Source organism: Lissotriton helveticus, chromosome 3_1 (assembly GCF_964261635.1).
Source record: "Lissotriton helveticus chromosome 3_1, aLisHel1.1, whole genome shotgun sequence".
NCBI classification, from domain to species: domain Eukaryota; kingdom Metazoa; phylum Chordata; class Amphibia; order Caudata; family Salamandridae; genus Lissotriton; species Lissotriton helveticus.
The window spans coordinates 87,904,418-87,926,000 of record NC_136061.1 but is presented as its reverse complement, the minus strand read 5'-3'; positions in this window follow the sequence as shown (position 1 = coordinate 87,926,000).

Genomic DNA, 21,583 nt, shown 5'->3' with positions numbered 1-21,583 from the left:
CCAGACAGACCCATCCTGTCATGGAGCCTGTTCAGTAAATTCTCATGATTTACCGTATCAAAAGCTGATGATAGGTCAAGTGGGATAAGTAGACATGTCTGATTAAGGTCTAATGCCTGTAGTGCATCATCGACAATATGTAGGATCGCCGTTTCTGTGCTGTGTCCTGTTCTGAAACCTGACTGGCAGTCGTCTAGTAGCGAGAAGTTAGTGATGTGTTGGCTTAATTGGTTTTGTACACATTTCTCAATTAGTTTGGCAAGAATAGGGATGTTGGTCACTGGGTGAAAGTTATTTGGATCTGCTGGGTCCGCTGAGGGTTTTTTGATGTTGGGAACGATTTGACCAGTTTTTAGGCAATCTGGAAGGATCCCTTGGGATAGGGAGGCGTTTATTATTTTCGTCCATATGGGAATCAGAATATGGTTTTTATTTCTTTGATGCACTTTGATGGGAGTGGATCATTATAGTGGTTGTTGGGCTTGATGTCAGATAGTGTTTTGGCGACGGTATTTTGGTCAAGTATTTTGAAGTTGTCCCATAGCGCCTTGTTTTTAGTGCTATTATGGGTATTTTCCAAGGTGATATTGACTGTTTGGGGAGTTCGATTGTCTGTAATGCCAATGTTGTCAGCTTCTTTTCTGAGCTCTCTTTCCAGAGTATTGGCCTTGTCTGTGAAGAATGTTGCGAATTCTTCACAACTTAGTTGAGTTTTTGTCGTTTCTTGGGCAATTTTGGCCACTTTATTTGATTGCTGTTTTAAAATCTCGAATAGTTTCCGAGGTCTGTTTTTGGCGTTATCTAGTTCAGATCTAATGAATTCCTTTTTTGAATTTAGGATCTTTTTGTTGTATTCGCTCCTGATTCTTCTGAGGGTATTCAGTTCGGGCGTTGATGGGCGTTTTCTTTCCGCCAGTCTCAGTTTCCGCCTTGCTTCATTCAGTGTTCCACTGAACCATGGATTTTTAGTCTTCTCGTGATTCTTTTCATTTTTAGTGGCATTGTGGTGTTGACTATGTTTGTCACTGTTGTAGTGTAATGATCTGTAAGATCCTCCACTTTCAGCACGTTTTTTGGTAGGTTTAGGTTCTTCTCACAACTTTCTAATAGTAATTTCATATTCGGATCTTTGGTATCTCGCATCCATTTCTTGTGTCTGGTAGGCTGTATGGTTTTGTTCTTTTTCATTGTGTTTATCAGGAAGGTTATGGCATGGTGATCAGACCAGTCGCACGGCTCAATTGCTGTAATTGAGGTATAGTTCCTTTTTGAGATTATCCAGTCTAGCGTGGCTCCTTTCACGTGTGTTGGCTGTGTGCATGCTTGGTTAAGGTTTAGCTCCGCTAGAAGGTCTTTAAGGGCATTAACCTGTTTGTCATCGTTATCATTCCAGTATCAATTAAAGTCCCCTAGGACAATGTTATTAGTTTCAGTATTGGCGTTGGTGGTGATGATTTCCATTAATTGATCTATAAAAGACATATTATTGCCTGGAGGGTGGTAGAATGCATGCAGGTTGCATCTTTGATTATCTGCTGATCTTATCTTGAGATTTAGGTATTCACAAGATTCGAGTGGTTCTGATTGATCTTGGCTAACCTCTATGTCCGATCTATATATGCAGGCAATCCCACCCCCTATCTTTTTTGGTCTATCAAGTCTCACAATATTATACTGTGGAGGTACAAGTAGGTCCATACAAGGTGACGAGGATTCCGATAGCCACGTTTCTGTCAGGTTTGCTACATAAATTTCCTTTTTCATGATGAGGTCCGCTATGTCTGATGCATGTTTTGCTGCGGACCGACAGTTGAGAAGTAGGCATTTCAATGGTTTCCCTGTGTTCCTTGTGTTAGTGTTCTGTGAGTCGTCGATTAGTTGGACTTGCTGTAAGTTGTTAAGATTAGGTCTCCTTTCATTTAGTCTTGCTGTTCTGTTCGCATCTATCTGGACTGTTCTAATTTCTTCCCCTCTATCGAGGTCTCTGGTTTCATATTCCCGTAGTAAGGATAGCATTTCTTCATCCGATAGGTATTTAAGGTACCAGTCAGGTCGATTTTGCCTGTATGGTAATGGCATTGCCCTCCTATTGCCCTTTCTTTGAGAATTAAGAAGAGCTTCTCGGATGTGCTCGACTTTGGTGTGAGTGCTTACTGTGATTTCCAGCATCTTATTCATTGCTTGTACTGTGCTAAGAATATTGTCCACTTGGGTTTGATGCTCTTTGATTTCTCTTAGAGTCTGGGATGAGGTATTACGCTCGTTCACCCTCTTATTTCTATAACCTTGTGTTGCGTTTCCGTGTTTACATTTTTTCCTGTTCAACGGACACCTTCTCTTCATGTCATTAGCTTGGTTGTCGGCTCTGCCTCTGTTCGAGTCGCTCTCTTTGCTTAGTGCTCTTACTACCATGTTCGTGGGATAACTTCTTTGTGCCTTTCTAGATGACCTTTGTGTAGTGGTCGCCTGGGGTAAGGGAGTCGTGCTATCTTCTATACCAGTTGTTACAGTATTTTCCTTGTCAACACTTTCCGTGTCGAGAGGTGTCCGATCTTCCTTTTGCGAATGTTTCCGGCTGACATTTTCATATCGTGCTTTCACTTCAATTCTTTCTGTATCCTTCCTGATATTATGGGGTGGCATTGGATCTTCTTTCTGAGCGACTTCCTGGGTTATGTTTGTATATTGTGTGATCAATTCGATTCTTACTGAGACTTTCCGGATTGCGTTCCTCCTGTTCCTGATCCGACTCCTTGAAGTATTGTATGTAGTGGATCCGGAAGGTTTATAGTTGGTATGTCGTCAGTGTTGGTAGTACGGTCAGGGACTATAGTGGCTTCTCGTTTGGTCAGGTGTAGTTGAGATCTGAGTTTTCTACATTTACTTTTAAGGTTGAGAACACGTTGTCGAATTTTACTAAATCCCTGTCAGCTGCTTGAATGAGCACTATTCCGTTCTTATATATAGTTATGCTTAGGTCAGCTCTGCACCATGTTGATGGTTTGCTCATAATTTTTGTGCCGTGTGGGATGTTGGTTATATTTTTTATATTAAGCATTTTTGTCAAGGCATTGGGCCAAATCGCTGTTCTTCTCGTGAAGAATATCAAGTCATTCATGATAATGCCTCTATCAGTGCTAAAAGAACATCATAGTGAATACCCTCTGTATTTACTTTGTGAAGGTATGATATCAATCACCATTGTCCATTAGTCTACAATGGCATCTCTTGGATTAACATGTGATCCTTCAATTATGGCATAAACTGTACTGCAGCTTTTTTATTCACATACATTGTTCTCGATTTAGTTCATTGTATATAGGCCTTTCTTCTAGTTAAAAGAGATATACTGTTCATTATACAAAGATTTTAATCTTATAGCAACTAATGTAAATATGTGTATTTCCTTTTAAATATATTGATTGTTTTTCACTGTATGTATGAAAACACCTTTTTAAAATTGCACTTGTATGTTTTTTCAATAGTATGAAGAAGTCTCTTTTAGAGACGAAACGCGTCGGCTATGATCTTCCATTCCTATGAAAATATGAAATAAAGAAAACTCTTTTAAGAAATTCACATCAGTGATCTGGGCAACCTTTTGTGTGTTCACTGGTTCTTGAACGATTGACATTGTATTGATATAATTTTCTGATTAATGCTGAACCCTTATGTGTTTGAAGGACCAGATCTAGTCGAGGGCCTTGTCTTGGATACCTGCGTCGTGGAGTCTGCAAATTAGGGTGTGGTGATAGACCGTATTGAACGCCGCTGAGAGGTCGAGGAGGATGAGGGCTGCTGTTTGGCCTTTGTTCAGTAGGGTGTGGATGACGTCTGGTGCAGCGAGGAGGGCAGTTTCCGTACTGTGGATTTTTCTGAAGCCGGATTGGGAGGATTCCAGGATGTTGTGCTCTTCGATGAATGTGGCGACTTGGCTGTTGATGGCTTTCTCGATGACTTTCACTGGGAGCAGGGAGATGGGTCTGTGGTTTTTGAGGTCGCTGGGGTCCGCCGAGGGTTTCTTCAGGAGGGGGTTGATCTTGGCATGTTTCCAGTCATCAGGGAACAAGGTGGTTGCCAAGAAGCAGTTGATGGTGTGGCAGAGCCTGGGTGCGATGGTGTCGGCGGCTCTGTTGAAAATGAGGTGGGGGAGGTGTCCATGGGGTCCTCGGCGTGGATTGACTTCATCGTCTTCAGTTTGTCTTCAGTGGTGAGGGCTGCCCAGTTGTAGATCGCTGGCTTCAGGGTGTTAGGGGTGGTTGGTGAGGGTTCAGTGTGTTGGTTGTCTTCATCAAAGTTGTCATAGATGCTCTTGATTGCGTTGTGGAAAAAGGTGCTGAGTTTGTCGCAGAGGTCTTGAAGGGGATGGATGTTGGTGGCCTCGCTGGTGGGTTGGGTGAACTCCTTGATGATGTTGAAGAGTTCTTTGCTGTTGTGTACATGAGTGGAGATTCCGTCTTCAATCACTTTTTTCCTCGTATTTCTGAGGAGTTGGTGGTGAGCATTGGTGGTGGCTCTGAAGTTGTTGTGGGCTTCTGTAGATCTGGTGTTCCTCCAGGCCTTTTTGAGGCAGCGGCAAGTGCGTCTGGACTCTCGAAGTTCGGTGGTACCCCATCTAACTTTCTTGGCATGGGTGTTGTTTTTCATGACAGGGGCTATGGTGTTGGCGCTGTCGGAGATCCATCTGTGCAGGGTTCAGGCTGCCTTGTTGGGGTGGTCGTTTTCTACAATGGTTGGGGTGGAGTTTCTGAGTGATGAGGTTAGCTGGTCATCAGTGATTCTGGTCCAGTTTCTTCGTGGGAGCAGGTTCTGGTGAATGTTGATGGTGGGTGTTCTGAAGGTGAAGTGGACACTTCGATGGTCAGTCCATGGCAGTTCGGTGGTGTGGCTGAAGGTGATGGAGTTTCCTGTTGTGAAGAAGGGTTCGAGGGTCTGTCCTGCTGAGTGCGTGGGTTCAGTCACGATTTGACAGAGTCCAAGGTTGTGGAGGTTGTCCAGGAGAGATGTGGTGCTGGGGTCCAGCTGGTTTTCAAGGTGGAAGTGAAGGTCTCCCAATAGGGTGAAGTTGGTGGACGCAATAGCTTGCGGGGAGATGATGTCCGTGATGGAGTTGACGAAAAGTCTGCGGGGTCCAGGGGGTCGGTAGATGAGGGTTCCTTCGAGGGTAAAGGTGGGGCTGGCCAGTGTCTTGAAGTGAAGGTGTTCCATCAGGTCTGTGGGCTTGTCGGGGAGTGTGCTCAGGCGGAGGGTGGATTTGTGGACAATGGCGATTCCTCCTCCTGGGCGGGTGGGGCAGTCCTTCCGGGAGATCTTGTATCCTTGGGGAATGGCGATGGTCGGTCCTGAGGTGGTTTTGGTCCAGGTTTCAGTGAAGAATGCTACGTCCGGGGCAGGGCTGTCGAGGAGGTCCCAGATTTCGGTGGCGTGTTTGTGGAGGGATCGGACGTTGAAGAGGATGCATTGCAGTGTCTTCAGTTCGGTTGTGTTCTTGTGGGTGGGTTGCGCTGGGTCTGCGGTCTTGGCGGTGCTGCAGGTGTGCCACCAGATGTGATAGCTGAAGAGTCCATGGTTGTCCGCCGGTGATGCTAGCTTGCAGTTGTTGTTGCAGCCTGGGTTGAGTGTGTGGAGTGCCGTTGGGTCGTAGCATTGGCGGTGCAGAGATCCAGGGTTCCTGGCGCAGGTTGTGGACGGGGCCAAAGGCGCAAACGGGCTTGCCTTCGGCACGCCTTCTGTGCCCCAGCGGCACGGCCACACAGCGGGTGCCATTAAGTAGGGCTCGGGGAGGGCTTGGCAGCTGGGAGCCTTTATGACCACAAATACTGTATTTAAATGTGCAAAACCCAAATTGTGATTCAGTAACACATTACCAAATCACAATTTAAATTTCAGACTAAACACAGACTCAGTATTTAGAAGGTGTGTGTAAACAGTGTCTCTTCCAATTCATGAACTCACATATTAATGTTATTAGACCGAAATTTGGTTGCAAAACATTAATATTTTACCATCAAATCCAAATTGGCAGTAACCATTTATAAATGGAAAGGGGTTTTGTGAATGTTGACAAAAACATTCAAAACTAAAAGGGGGGAGGGGCCAAGATGGTGGCAGAGTAGCACATCTCCTTCATTCCTATGCTGACCCACCACAAATAGCACCAAACCGAGGCAGACCCAGGGCCCCACTGCCATATGCCACCAAGCAGGACCCTGCCGTGATGACTGTGAACCGGAATTGAATATGTTCTGAGCTCAGCAAGTGCTCCCGGGTTACACACCTGAGCGGCAGACGAAGAGTCAGTGCGCCAACAGCACCAAGATGGCGGCCGGCGGTGAGATCAGAGCCCTATATAAATGAGGGGAGAGGCCCTAGCAAATTCACAAGTGCACAGCCGCAAGGACATGATGACCCACTCTGTCTGCATATCCACTGAGGAGAGCCAACTGAAATAGCAGGGCCCACTCCCAGGCCCAATAACAAACAAAAAAATTGCCCCTCATACGGTCCTTCACAGAATCCCTCTTCTCCTCCCTGTGAGAAGACCTCACACATAACCTGCCATATGATATCTGTGACGGCCACAAGAACTAGAGATGATGGGTGATGGGTTCTCCACACAGGAGGACAATGCCACGGCCCAGAATGATAAACTTGAACGTCTGCAACAGGAGATTCTACGCTTCCATGAGCAACAGGTCACCCTACAGGCCCACACAGAAGTCTTGGAGAATTTCCCCCTGTAGAAATATCATCTGCATAAGGGGAGCACCCACAGGAGCGGAAGGCTCGGACATAATGTGTTATGTACATGCGATCTTCTGCAAATCCAAAGCACGAATGAGCAGCCACCCATACGACTCAACTGTGCGTAGAGTGCGCCACCCGGACATATTAACTTGTGTTCACAACTTTGAGCTTAAATAAAACATATGCTCGACGAGGAATGCCACCCTGTTCTACTCAACGGACACAAACTGGCACTATACCAAGACCTATCTTCCCTGTTACTCCAGAATTGCAGAGGATTCAGACCAGTCACAGAGTTCCTCAGCAAAAGGGGAAAACTTCCAGCTGGGGAAACCCATTCCGTATCATCTTTTCCTGGGAGGACAAGTTCCACACAAGTCAGTACACTGGAAGACCCACAATGCCTCCTCAGCATCCTAGAAGACACCCCAAACGTATTGCCTATGATGCCCCTTGGAGCTACTGGATGATGTGAAGCTAGTTGGCACCGATCCGCAAGCACCCAGTGGGGCCTGCCACAACCATTGCCCTCAAATAACAAGCCATCGTTGATTGCTAGAGGGAGACAACAACTGTGCAGAAGCTGACTGACTCTAGCCCCGGCCTGCCGCAACACTGGCGGGAGACAAGGGAGGCGGCCCCTTCGAAAACACACTGGAATTTTGAATAGACTCACCCTCATTTCTAGATATATCCTCCAAATACTGCTTTTTGATACTGGATTTTAAAGGTATTTCTATGTTTGTTATGTTTCTAAAAGGGAGGGAAAGGACTGTACTCAAGCTAACCACTGAGTAACTAATGTCCCCCAAAACATCGTCTAATAAGTCCCCACAACACAGCAGGCCTGCCCAACACACCCTTCGCACCACCAACCGGGGATGTACGTGTGAGAAGTTGGCCTGGCATATGCTGTCCACTAGTTATAGTGGGCACCTTGCACCAGTCCAAACAACCCTTATTGATGATTAGGTTTAAGACAACCTTTATTGAAAGCTATCCTATTGGTAGCTATGGAGAGCCGCCCTCAGGCTAAGTCTTGAAGGAGTGCAAAGCAGCTTGGTTTACCAGATTATAACCCCTTGAATGACCAAATGAAAGGGGAACCAAACAAGGTATATATAAAATATCTGTATTTATTACTAAACACTCTCTACTAACCTCTTTATGAGATTAGAGAGCAAGATACACAATCAAGTCAAGTCAAAATTTGTATAGCGCGCTACTCACCCAGAGGGTCTCAAGGCGCTTAAGGGAGAGGAGTTCGCTACTGATCGAACAGCCAGGTTTTGAGTTGCTTTCTGAAGGAGAGGTGGTTCTGTGTAAGACGGAGGTGGGTGGGGAGGGAGTTCCAGGTCTTGGCCGCCAAGTAGGAGAAGGATCTTCCTCCCATGGTGGCTCTTCGGATGCGAGGAATCGCGGCGAGGACTTGGTTGGACGATCGTAATTGGCGAGTGGGGGTGTAAAAGGTCATGCGAGTGTTGAGGTATCTGGATCCTAGTTCGTAGAGTGCCTTGTGTGCGTGGGTGAGGAGACGGAACGTGATTCTCTTGTTGACGGGGAGCCAGTGCAGGTCTCTCAGGTGACCGGATATGTGGTTGTGGTGAGGTAAGTCTAGGATGAGTCGAGCGGAGGCGTTCTAAATGCGTTGAAGTCTTTTCTGCAATTTGGCTGTGGTTCTGGCGTAGAGGGTGTTTTCGTAGTCCAGTCGGCTGGTGACAAGTGCTTGGGTGACCATCTTCCTTGTTTCGGTGGGGATCCATCGGAAGATCTTTCGGGCCATGCGTAGGATGTTAAAACATGAGGATGAGACGGCGTTGACTTGTCTGGTCATCGAGAGGGAGGAGTCTAGGATGAATCCCAAGTTGTAAGCATGGTCCGTTGGTTTGGGTGCGCTGCCTAGGGCCGGGGGCCACCATGAGTCGTCCCAGGCAGAGGGGGATGATCCTAGGATGAGGACTTCCGTCTTGTCTGAGTTCAGTTTAAGGCGGCTGTTCTTCATCCACTCGGCTACGTCTTTCATCCCTTTGTGTAGGTTGGTTTTGGCGGTGGTTGGGTCTTTGGTGAGGGAGAGGATCAGCTGGGTGTCGTCTGCGTAGGAGATGATGTTGAGGTTGTGTTGGCGTGCGATGGATGCGAGGGGGCTCATGTAGACGTTGAAGAGGGTGGGGCTGAGCGATGATCCTTGTGGAACGCCGCATATGACTTCGGTGGCCTCTGATCTGAAAGGGGGGAGGTGGACTCTCTGGGTTCTTCCGGCGAGGAACGAGATGATCCAATCCAATGCCTTATCTTGTATCCCGAAGTCCCTGAGGCGTTGTACAAGGGTGCGGTGGCAGACCGTGTCGAACGCTGCGGAGAGGTCCAGGAGGATGAGGGCCGCTGTTTCCCCGTTGTCGAGCAGAGTCCGGATGTCGTCTGTGGCTGCGATGAGAGCGGTCTCGGTGCTGTGGTTGGCTCGGAAGCCGGACTGTGAGGGGTCGAGGGAATCATTAGACTCGAGGAAGGCGGCGAGCTGATTGTTGACGGTCTTCTCTATGACTTTGGTGGGGAACGGGAGGAGCGAGATGGGGCGGTAGTTCTTAAGTTCGGTGGGGTCTGCTGTAGGTTTCTTCAGGAGGGCGCTGAGTTTGGCATGTTTCCAGCTTTCCGGGAAGGTAGCGGTGTTGAAGGAGCAGTTGATGATGTCCCGGAGATGGGGTGCAATGACGGAGTCGGCCTTGTTGAAGATGTGATGGGGGCATGGGTCGGTTGGTGATCCGGAATGGATGGAGCTCATCAAGCAGATGGTGTCTTCAGTGCTGATCGGGGTCCAAGCGTGAAGAGTGGTGGTGAGGGGTTTCGGTTCAGTGGTGAGGGGAGTGGACTGGTCGCCGAAGCTGTTATGAATGTCTGCGATCTTGCTGTGGAAGAACGAGGCTAGAGAGTCGCAGAGGTCTTGAGAGGGAGTGATGTCGTTGTTGCCGGCGCTGGGATTGGTGAGCTCTTTGACAATGCTGAAGAGTTCCTTGCTGTTGTGGGCGTTGTTGTCTAGTCGATCCTTGAATGCTGATTTCTTGGTGGTGCGGATCAGCTGGTGGTGTTTGTGGGTGGCGTTCTTGAGGGCGGTCATGTTGTTTGTGGTTGGGTTTCTTCGCCAGGCTTTCTCGAGGGTGCGGCAGTTCTTTTTGGAGTTCTTGAGGTCGTCGGTGAACCAGGAGGCTTTTTTGCTTCCTGGCTTGTTGGGATGGTTTTTCAAGGGTGCTAGTTCGTTAGCGCATTGGGTGATCCACTGTGCGAGATTGATGGCTGCTCGATTTGGGTCCGTTGATATGGCGGGAGGGTTTTGGTTCAGAGATGTGGTGAGCTGGTCGGTGGTGATTTTGTTCCAGTTTCTGCGGGGAATTTGTTGCGGGTGGTGGTGGGTCGTGGACTTTCTGAAGCTAAAATGGACGCAGCTGTGGTCTGTCCAGTGGAGTCCCGTGGTGTGATTGAAGGAGATGTGCTTGCTGGAGGAGAAGATTGGGTCGAGCGTGTGTCCGGCGTAGTGGGTGGGGGTGTTCACCAGTTGTTTGAGTCCAAAATTGGCGAAGTTATCCAGCAGGGTGGTGGTGTTGTTGTCGTTGTTGTTTTCCAGGTGGAAGTTGAGGTCCCCATGGAGAATGTAATCATCGGAGGGGAGGGCGTGTGGGCTGACAAAGTCAGCGGTGTTTTCGCTGAATTGTGTGCGGGGTCCTGGGGGTCTGTAAATGAGGGTGCCTCTAAGCGTGGTCTTGGGGTCGGTGTGTATCTGGAAGTGGAGGTGTTCGGTGGCTATGGGGGTGTCGTCGGGGTTGGTCGAGATGCGGATGGTGTTCTTGTGGACGATGGCGATACCTCCTCCTGTTTGGTATAATAGCAACACACTAGAGCATACCTAAATAGCACAATATACAATGGGCCCCAGGGGGAAACCAAATCATATATTAAGAAAGTGGTATAAGAACCACGACTTGACTAGACACAGTGCCTAAAGCACGTAGAATCGCTGGGACCCCCCAGTACCACCCAAGATAGTAACACAGGGGACCCCCGGGGGACGCGTGCAGTGTGGGAACACAGCCGCGAGCTCCATACAATCCTATGGGAAAGTCGCTGTTGGCATTTTAAACATTAGGGACACTTCGGAGAGGACTTAGAGCAAACCCTTTTTTTTAGACTTAGAAGGTTTTAAGGCCAGCACCCATGTGAGCACCCGAGTACTCGTGTTACCTCACCCAGGGAAGCCGGGTGCATAGGTGCCAAATGGTGTCTGGAATTGTCGCTATTTTCAATGGAGAGTTGTTGCAAAGTGCTGCTGCCGTGGAAAGGAAGAGTGTCCGATGTGATCCAAGCCTAAATCAGAGATGTGAAGAACTTGAAAGCAGAGGGGACAGAGTCTGGGTCACTTCAGGGTGACCAGGGGCACGGTAGACAAATGCCCACCAATGTTGGGTGTTTCAGGTACGATGAGGTGAAGCTTGACTCTGCTGCAAAGGGGACCAGGAGATGTTGACGATGACCAGAGTCCCCAGGCGAGCTGATCCACAAAGGATGACGAGTGCTGGCGGGGGGGTCGGTATCTGGATCGGAGAGCAACAAGCCTTGGCAACAGCAACCCACACAGTGAGAGTAAAAAGGCTTCGGGGTGGACCAGCAAGGTCCTGGTGACTCCCCAAGCAAGGGAGAGACAGGGAACGTCTGGAGCAACCAGGTAAGCCCACTGATAGTTACAGTACTCTTCTCAGCGACCCACAAGTCAATAGACCGGGGATCAAAAGGGACCTCGAAAGGAATCACTAAACACCAGCTCACGGGTCACTCGTGGAGTGTAGGCCAGTAAATCTTCAGTGGCATCACTGCTCGGGGTCTGGACTACAAGAAGCCCAAAGCACAGCCTCAGGGATTTCCAAGAAGCATATGCTGCTGCAAATGTGCACGGTGTCCAGGTGTTCGGGTTGCATGGTCCCCACGAGGGCTTTGGATCTCAGATTTGCTGAGAGCATGCATCAGCCTCGGGGAAGCTTGGAAACCCACCTCCTGTTTTGCAAAGTCTTAGAAGTCCTTCAGGAGCTGCGTAGTTGCAAACTGGACAGACGCGTCTTTGGTGCCTGCCTTGCAGGGGAGTAACTCCTTTATTCCAAGGGAGATTCTTCGGTCATCCAACGAAGTATAGATAGTTGAAATTCTGGGTTTCTGTAGCAGAGTTTCGTCCAGGTAAATCTAAAATCCTGTAGTCAGGGGTTCCTACTTTATACCCAAGGAAGGAGTGGGACAAACTCTGGGGATCCACCTATGGGAGGGTCAGGACAGAGGGGTGGTTACACCCATTTCCTTTGTCCAGTTTTGCACCAGAGCAGGGGCTGATAGCCCCTGCAACCGGTTTGAGCTGGACTATGCACAGGGACACCAAATGTGCCCCCCCTGCAGACATCAAAGCACTCTTGGAGTGCACCCACCCAGCCCCAATACACTAAAGCCTGTCAGGGAGGTGGCTACACTTCCCTGTGACAGGAAACCTTTTGTCCAGCCTCCCCTGCCAGAGTTTCATCCAGCAGCAGGAGGGCAGACACATGTCTGTGGCTGGCAGCATCCATCTTGTGATGCCAGGGTTCTGTTAAGCTGGTACCAAGGGGTTATAATACACTCAAGAGTATATGGTCTGGCTGTATCACAGAACAACCCCGGAGAATAGATTCCGAAGGCTGTAGAGGGGCCCTGCTACAGCATAGGCACCCTCTCACACAAAACCCAGCACCCTGACTTCAGGATTGATAAGGCCTGCCAAAGGGGTGACTGATAGGTTTACATGTGCAGTGATATAAAGTAGATATAGGGCACCTATATCCAAGTAAGGGGTGCATACACCACCTTACACAGGCTGCTGTAGCAGACCTGTTGCGTCAATTTGAGAAGCCTCTCAGGGGTGGCACAATACATGCTGCAGCCCCTGGGAGGCCCCTGGGGTACCTATGCCCTGAGTATATAGTCTACCATATACTAGGGACTTATAAGGTACCCCAGAATCCAATCTGGAGTGGACCTAAAGTACATGCAATCATTTTAGAGAGGAAGCAGCTAGATTAAAGTCGAAAAACAGTGAACCATCAGCAAAAAGTGAGGGTAACTATAAGAAGCAGATCCTACTCTCCTACAGTACGGACATACACACTCCCGCCCCCACATGTATAGGACCCTTAAAATAATCAGCCTCAATGTGTGAGGCATCAACAATGCAAAGAAGAAGAAGGCAGTGTTCTAAATGCTGGAGCATGTTGAGGGTCAGTTCGGTATTATTCAAGGAACCTACTGCGTGGCCCAAGACTGGCATGGAATGAGATCACAACATTTCCCTCACCAATACTTTTCGGTCCAGCCAAGAAAGGAGGGGGAGCATTTTTCTCTCTGGCTCCTTCCGAGGGACGATTGTGACCAAGGTGGCTTTGATACAGGGCAGACTACTGGCCCTTTGCATGCAAGTTGTGAGTGTTCCCGCTTAAAATAGCAACCATCTACACACCAAATGACATCCAGGGACGATTCCTGAAACAAGCAGCCCTAGATACCCTCGATTCACCTGATCAGGCAATCCTTATACGAATGGACCTTAACCTGGTAATGAACAAAGACTAAGACAGATTTTGACAGCGCTTAAGTCAAGCAGGAGCTTTGTCTAAAGGGAATGGCGACAGGTGGTGGGGCTGGGCATATATATGGAAGTTGACACACCCAAAAATTAGGGATTACACATACTATCCCTCTTCCCATAAAACCTATGCCAGCATTGGCCACTTTTTCTGCTCTCCAGCCATACAGCCCAGAGTACAGGAGATTTTCAGATCACGCTCCACTGGCCCTCACCCTTCCTATAGGGGTTCTAAAACAGTCATCAGGCCTACAGAGACTGCGGGGCAACCTCCGACACCGATCAGACACAGTTCAAAAGCTGAGCCACGCTTTAACAAACTTCTTAACCAGCAATGACACAGGGGACATACACGAATCACATAAGGAACAGGGTCAAGACTGATTTGCATGTAGCAGGGTCTGAACTGGGATGGCGAAGTGATCTAAAGAACGATGATGGAGTCAACCCAGATCTGTGACTCGGGGTGAGTTCCTGAAAAGTGTTAGCGCTCGTCCATCATCTCCTTGTGTTTGCTTTGTTTGCCCTAAATTGGCAGGGTATGCCCAGACGTAGATTTCCTTACTCACTTTGCCACTGGATTCAAGCTAGCCTAGCGGATGAGGGGTGTTACCCCGAAACCAGTCCCAGGATGCTTGTTTCCGGTCCAGGGAAGACATGGCTTGGCAGTTCGGGGTGGGCTGTTCGCATAAGGGTTAAGACTGATTTGATATATAGCTGGGTCTGTACTGGGTGGCGCAGTGAGCTAAAGAACCATGATAAATTCCACCCAGATCTGGGGGTGAGTTTCTGAAAAGTTTCAGCGCTCTGCCCATCTTCTCCTTATGTTTAATAAAATAAGATTACACAAGCACAACATCTGAAAAAGAGCAAACACTTTTAGCAAATGGAGGATGAAGTAAGATGCAAAATGTGAAGAGGCACGGCTTTGCTGACATGACTTACTTTAGGGGTTTTATTGCTGAGAAATGAATCAATGTTTTTACCGATAAAGTTAAGGACACTAATACAGGGTTCGATAGAGACCCATTTTTAACGTCAACGATGGTATGAGAAGGGCTCAGCACTAGAGGTAACAGGGATGGAACTGGAGGAGTGATGGCAGTGACAACAGAGTTAAGAAGGGCTTGTGTACAGATGTTGGGGACAGGCTGTCACTGTAGGTTTTAGGAAAAATATGTTTTTTCTGTTTCCGCTCCAAGAGCGTTGGATTCAATTGGATCCCAAACAAACCCATATGCTTCTTGCCAAGACTGGGAGCTTTCATTCAAGATGGCACACTGACACCTTCGGATGAAGTTTAGGCTATATAAAAATGCATAAATCAATAAATAGGCATAGGCCCCGCATAACTTATAGTGCAAGAGCAAGTGATCATGGTCGAAGGGCCTGGGATTGGTCAGAATAAGCCATTGTCTCTTTTGTTTGGGCCTCTCATCTCACTGTGCCAACCCCCACAGCAGTCAGACAGGACACTTCCTCCACTCTTACGTTTGTACACTGTTGCTTCATATTCAAGCACGCTTGCTTTGCATGAAAACTATTTTTCAAACAGTCTGCCGCAACCTTTATGGTTACTGCTTTTCTATCCTATTGTGAATGCCTTGTAAAAAATACTTTTTTGTACTTGTATCCCAGGCAAATAGATAAAACAAACAGGCAGTTCTTTAGCTAATGTGAAACAGAGCAGATTAATTAATATGTTTATCACTCGGTGGTATTAATCTTGCAAGATCCTTTCAATATACTGCATTGGAGCCACGCTGCTGATAGACCTTTGAGTGGCCGGCTTTATAATTCATGAAGGTGGAGTGCTATCTGCTCTTGCAGAATTCAGGAATGAAAACAAGGTTGCATGATGCGTTTGTGCCAGTTAGAAGGTAACAGTGGCCACAAAGTGTCAACATAAGGAGTTATTAAAAGAACTTTGGAAATTATTGAAAAACTGCACAGGTGCTGATGGACATCCTCCCACTCTATGCATACTAATTGGAATAGAAATTTGAATTTTGTTTAAAATGTTTCCTGAAAGCTATTTTGGCATAAATAGAGAGATTCAATTTTGGGCTGATAAAAGTTTGCGTTGGGCTAAATTTGGGCTTCTAGTTTAACAGCTGTGCACTTGTGACGGATCTCACAGTATGGCGTCCCTCCTGTCAAGATGAAATATCGCGGGTTTTGGCGGGTCTTCGCCCAGTTGCGCTGTGGAATGAATGCCGCCACACCCGCGTGTCTCTATGGCAAAAGCAGGTCAGGGGAAGAAAAAATGTCGACACCGCTGCACCACCGCGGATGATCTGACGTCCGCCAATAACATATGCAAAGCACGCAGCTGGACTGATGTTTACATTTAATCCCAGTAATCGCCCCGGATTAGAGACGAGGCAATAATCCTCGGCAGGGAACACCATGCTTAAAGCCAGCACGTGGGCCATCCCTGGTTAAACGAAATCAAGTGGCACATGGAGCGGCTAAAGTGGGCTTTCTGGGAGCAGCTTACCATAAATAAGTAAACGAGGAAATGCGAGCGGATGAAGTCTGAGCGGATGGTGGGAACGGAAAGACGAAGAGTGAAGAAATACCCTTTATAATCATAATTCATACGGCCATTTTTGCATGAGAACCAGATTCAGACTTGAAATACCAGCGTAGAACAGAAAAATAATAAAATAGTTTGTATTGCGCACTCTAACTGGTGACGTGAGCACAGGGGCGGAGCCTGCCGACATCACAGAGCCCTGTTAACATACCCAGGTGACTCATGGGAGCTGAATACCAAAGCAGCAGGCCTGTCTCTATATAGAGAGTTGTACATGTATATACCTTTCATAGAATTTGATGTACTTAAGGATTCTTAGTTCTAGGAATGTTGAGAGTGCATGTTTCAGATTGGATATGTTGTGGGTTTCTTCGTGGGGAATTAAACTTCAAGATTAAAGTACAACCAACTTGCGTTTGTATCTTCTTTCTCTGAAGAATCCATTCCTACATTTATTGGCGACTGTCGTGTCGTTATGCCTGACCTCAGAGAGAGACAGGTCAGGCAAGGAGGAAAAGGAAGTGAAGGACAGGAAAAGGAGGAGCAAGTAGTTTGTAAGCCAGTAACTTCCTGGCAGGGAATAAAGAAGGTTGCCCTACCTGAGCTCTGTGTCCTGTGTCTCCTTGGGCAAATACCGAGCTAGGATTGGCAATAAGGTGCACAATTACAATTCATTGTCGAAGGCTACAGAGACAGCATGTCTGATACTGACGCTCAGAGCACCTCCACAACCGGAGGCCCGCCTGCGCAACCCAGCACGACGATGATGCCTCAAGCAGCGTCCGTAGGAGCACCCTTCATGCGACAACCACAGCCGCTGGTGCTGACGCCTGGCAACACCATGGGGCCTGCCTGGAAAACCTGGAGCGAGGACTTCGAAGACTACATGGAAGGGTCCCTAGTACAAGACTCCAAGCGCAAATTGGTTGCGCTACGAAATCTAGCAGGTCAGGAAATAGCACAAATAATCAAAGAAATGCCCAACGCTGCCACTGCCACTTATGACGAAGTGAAGGCTGCCCTTGACCGGCGATTCCTGCACAAGCGCAATGTAGACTACGAGCGCTATGTGTTCAACTTAGCTTCTCAAGAGAAAGGAGAGTGCATGGGTGACTTCATTACACGCATCAAGAGGATGACACGTCACTGCGACTTCGAAAACTTCAAGACGGAAGACGCATTGCGGCTCCGCATCATCGACGGCTGCCGCTCAGAATCACTACGCAGACGCCTCCTAAAGAAATCATACACACTGGAACAGATCGAAGAACTCACAAGGATTAACGACCAAGCAGAAGATCATGCTAAGAGAATAGAAACACACAAGCCTGACCACAAAGAACACAAAGAGCATGCCCTTCGGGTACAGACGCGCAAAAACATCCACCCAGGGACGAGCGCGCACAGAACAAGCAAGCATCACCACAGCTCCCGGAAAGTGTCACCCCGACGGGAACCACGACATACAAAGCACACCAAACCTGCACCTGCCTGTTATCGATGCCGTCAAGACTATCCCCACTCGGGGCAATGTCCAGCCATCGGCCAACGATGTCACCGGTGCGGGAAGGACAATCACTTTGAGATTGTTTGCCAAGCCAGGCAATCTACCCGAAGGTCTCCCACTCCACGATCTGACACCCGGCACCATGCCCGAGCCGTGACGAGAAGAGAGAGCCACTCATCCGACTCCTCAGGCTCCAGTACCCACTCGACATACTCTCACCAACGGCGCAGCCGATCCACAAGTATGCCTCGCCCTCGTCATCACTCCACGAGGTCACGCCAGGCTCACCGTTCCTCATCCAACAGCTCATCGTCACTCACCACAGTGTCACAAGATAGTGATGAGTACGTCTGCAGGGTGTTTGACTCGTCAACAATGCTACAGGACAGTGATGAGTATATTTGCATGGTGGCTGACCCGGACCGACTAAAACGATATCCAAAACTAGACATTATGATAGGAGACCACCCAGCCAAGTTCGTCCTGGACTCAGGTGCCTCGTTGAACTATATCTGTGCGCTAGAGTACCAGAAAATGAAGACCCGGCCCAAACTAGAGCCAGCAGCAGTTCGCATTTTCACGTGGATGTGCCGGAAACCACTGCCATGCCTCGGTCGGTTTCATACCACACTGACTTTCAAAAACAGGAAAATTCCAGCATATGTCCACGTCGTGGAAGGACCCGATTTCGCCGACTGCCTGCTCAGTCTGCCAACAGCGGAACGACTGAAGCTAGTAGAGCTGTTATACATGACGGAAGATGCCCCTGACATCGTGGCAAAATTCCCGAAACTCTTCAAAGGACTGGGCAAGCTGAATCATTTCAAAGTAAAACTCCATATCAATGAAAACATCACACCTGTTGCCCAGCATCACAGGAAAGTGCCCTTCCACCTGCAACAAGCCGTTGATGATGAGCTACAGGACCTTTTGCAATCGGACATCATAGAACGCACGTCCGGACCCACCCCATGGGTATCCCCGGTCGTGGTAGTCCCGAAGAAAGGGCAAGACAACATGCGTGGACATGAGAGCGCCCAACACCGCCATTGAGCGTGAACGCCACCCAGGGCCCCACATCAGTGATATGATCACGAAACTGAATGGTGCTACAATGTTCTCAAAACTCGACCTGAACAAAGGTTACCACCAATTAGAGCTCCATGAACAGTCACGATATATCACAACATTTACCACGCATCAAGGCCTATTCCGTTACAAGCGTTTAAATTTCGGCATTTCATCAGCCGCCGAAATCTTCCAGGAAACAATCCGAAAGGTCATCCAAGGGATCCCGAACTCCTTCAACTACAGCGACGACCTGCTGGTCTTCGGCAAAGATCAAGTTGAGCACGACACTGCGCTGGACAGAGTGTGCCATGCATTGCTGCAAGCAAACCTGACACTGAATGCCGATAAGTGCGAGTTCCACAAAAACACCCTCAAATTCTATGGACACACTTTCTCAAGTGAAGGAATGACGCCAGACCCCGACAAGGTAGCCGCACTTGCTGACACCCCGACACCCAAGGATGTGAGTGACCTCCGCTCCTTCCTGGGAATGGCGAGCTACTGCGCGCGATACATTCGCGACTACGCCACCATCAGTTACCCGCTTCGCGAACTGACACGTCAAGGACAACCTTTTGAGTGGTCACGAGCGTGCGCCAAAGCCTTCACGGAAATCAAACAAGCTGTTGGGTCTGCCATCAACTTAGCATACTTTGACACCAACAAGAGGACAGAGATCACCGTCGACGCCAGTCCGGTGGGCCTGGGTGCCATTCTAGCCCAATACCGTGAACACTCTGACCAGCGACACATCATTGCATACGCTAGTCGCAGCCTCACGGATACGGAAAAAGCGTACTCCCAGCCGGAGAAGGAAAGCTTAGACGTAGTGTGGGCATGTGAACACTTCCACTTATTCGTGTATGGCAAACATTTTACCATCATCACTGATCATCAGGCCCTACTCACCATATTTGGCAATCCCAACGCCAAGATGCCACCTCGCATCGAACGCTGGGGTCTGAGACTCCAAGACTACGTGTACACGATTGTCCACAAACCGGGCAAGGCTGAAAACCCAGCGGACTATATGTCCCGACACCCTTTGCCGAGTGTCGCGAAGGCTGCATCCCTAGCAGACGACTACATTCATTTCGTCATTGATGCTGCGTGCCCTCCTGCAGTTCCCCTGGAAACCATCCAAAATGCATCTGCCTCTGACCCACTGATTCAAGCTGTCATGACCCACGTGCGCAACAACTCCTGGCGGCATGCCATGAACACCGCTCCTGGTTCAGATCCACCCCTGCACGACCTCACGGCGTTTCATCGCGTTCACGAGGAACTGTCCATCAGTGACAACGGCCTTCTCTTGCGAGGGGGGAGGATCGTGATTCCCCACAAACTGCGCCAAGGCATTGTCAATCTAGCCCACGAAGGCCACAAGGCATGAACGCCACAAAGAAGACCCTGAGAGAACGAGTCTGGTTCCCCTCCCTCGACTCCATGGTAGAGACAACCCTAAAGGACTGCATGACGTGTCAACTAGTGAGTCGCGAAGAACCCCCAGCACCACTTCAAATGTCTGAACTGCCAGATGAGGTGTGGAAACAAGTCGCAGTTGATTTCTTCGGACCACTACAATCTGGACAGTACATCATGGTTGTCATGGATGAATATTCGAGATTTCCTTTTGCACACCTGATATCATCTACCAGAGCAACAGCCGTCATTCCCGTACTGGATGACATCTTCGCAGCGTGGGGTGTTCCCACAAGAGTCAAGTCCGACAACGGGCCCCCGTTCAATGGCCATGAATTCGCGGACTTTGCGAAACACCTCGACTTCAAACATCATAAAATAACCCCACTGTGGCCACAAGCCAATGGCATGGTGGAGAGATTCCTGGGAACACTAAAGAAAGCCATCCAACAAGCAGAGGTAACACGCCGAGACGTCCAGCAAACCTTGAACGAGGTACTGAGGGCCTACAGGACCACTCCCCACAACACCACGAATCAGTGCCCGGCCACAATAATGTTGGGGAGGACACCCAGGACGAGAGTGCCCATGATAAGCACGACGCCTCAATCACGGACTGTCACCGTTGACCACGAAACATTAGTCGACATTGACAGAAAGAAGAAGCAGAAAATGAAAACGTATGCAGACCGTCGCCGACACGCCAAAGTGGCCGACATTTGTGAAGGAGACTGGGTCATAGTGAGAGGAGACCGGAGAACGAAAGCAGACAGCCGATACCTGAATCTTCCCCTACAAGTCCACAAGAGGAAAGGAACCATGATTACAGCCAAAGCTGATCATAAGCAAATAACGAGAAATATATCTCACTTCAAAAGACACTATCCTGTGAACAGACACAAAACATCCTCAGGTCACACTTCAAGTGACCCCGCCAGTCAAAGTGACAGCAACGATGTTCAATACTATCAATCTCCAAGAACGACCAATAGTCCTGATCGACGCAGTCACACGCCAGAGCGAGAGGCTCGCCCCAGACGCCAGGTGAGGAAACCACGGCGACTCGTCGAAGAAATGTAGCATCACTTCTTTGTACAAAAGGGGGAGATGTCGTGTCGTTATGCCTGACCTCAGAGAGAGACAGGTCAGGCAAGGAGGAAAAGGAAGTGAAGGACAGGAAAAGGAGGAGCAAGTAGTTTGTAAGCCAGTAACTTCCTGGCAGGGAATAAAGAAGGTTGCCCTACCTGAGCTCTGTGTCCTGTGTCTCCTTGGGCGGGCTGCAGCGCGACAGCGACGTTTTGAAGTAAAACCCACCGACCTACTGTTGTGTTCATAATACGTGTGTCCCTCTTGGGACACCTTACTCTGTGTGCTCGCCAGCAGAGGCGCAACTAGAGACACGTTTCGGAGGGAGGGGGGTGGGGGGGGACAAGTACTGAAGAAAACCCTTTCCTTTTATTAAATTAACAGCTTTGGTTGATCTCAGAAATAGACTTTATTGCTCGTAAAAACGCATATGTGAGGCCTTCAAAAGCTGGGTAAAATGCTTACCTATCACAAACCCTGCTGCTCAAGAGCGAAGGCTTGAAGTGTGTTTAATGTGAAAGTGTGATTGTTCCTCGTGGCGGGGAGTAAGTGACCAAGAGGAGTGATA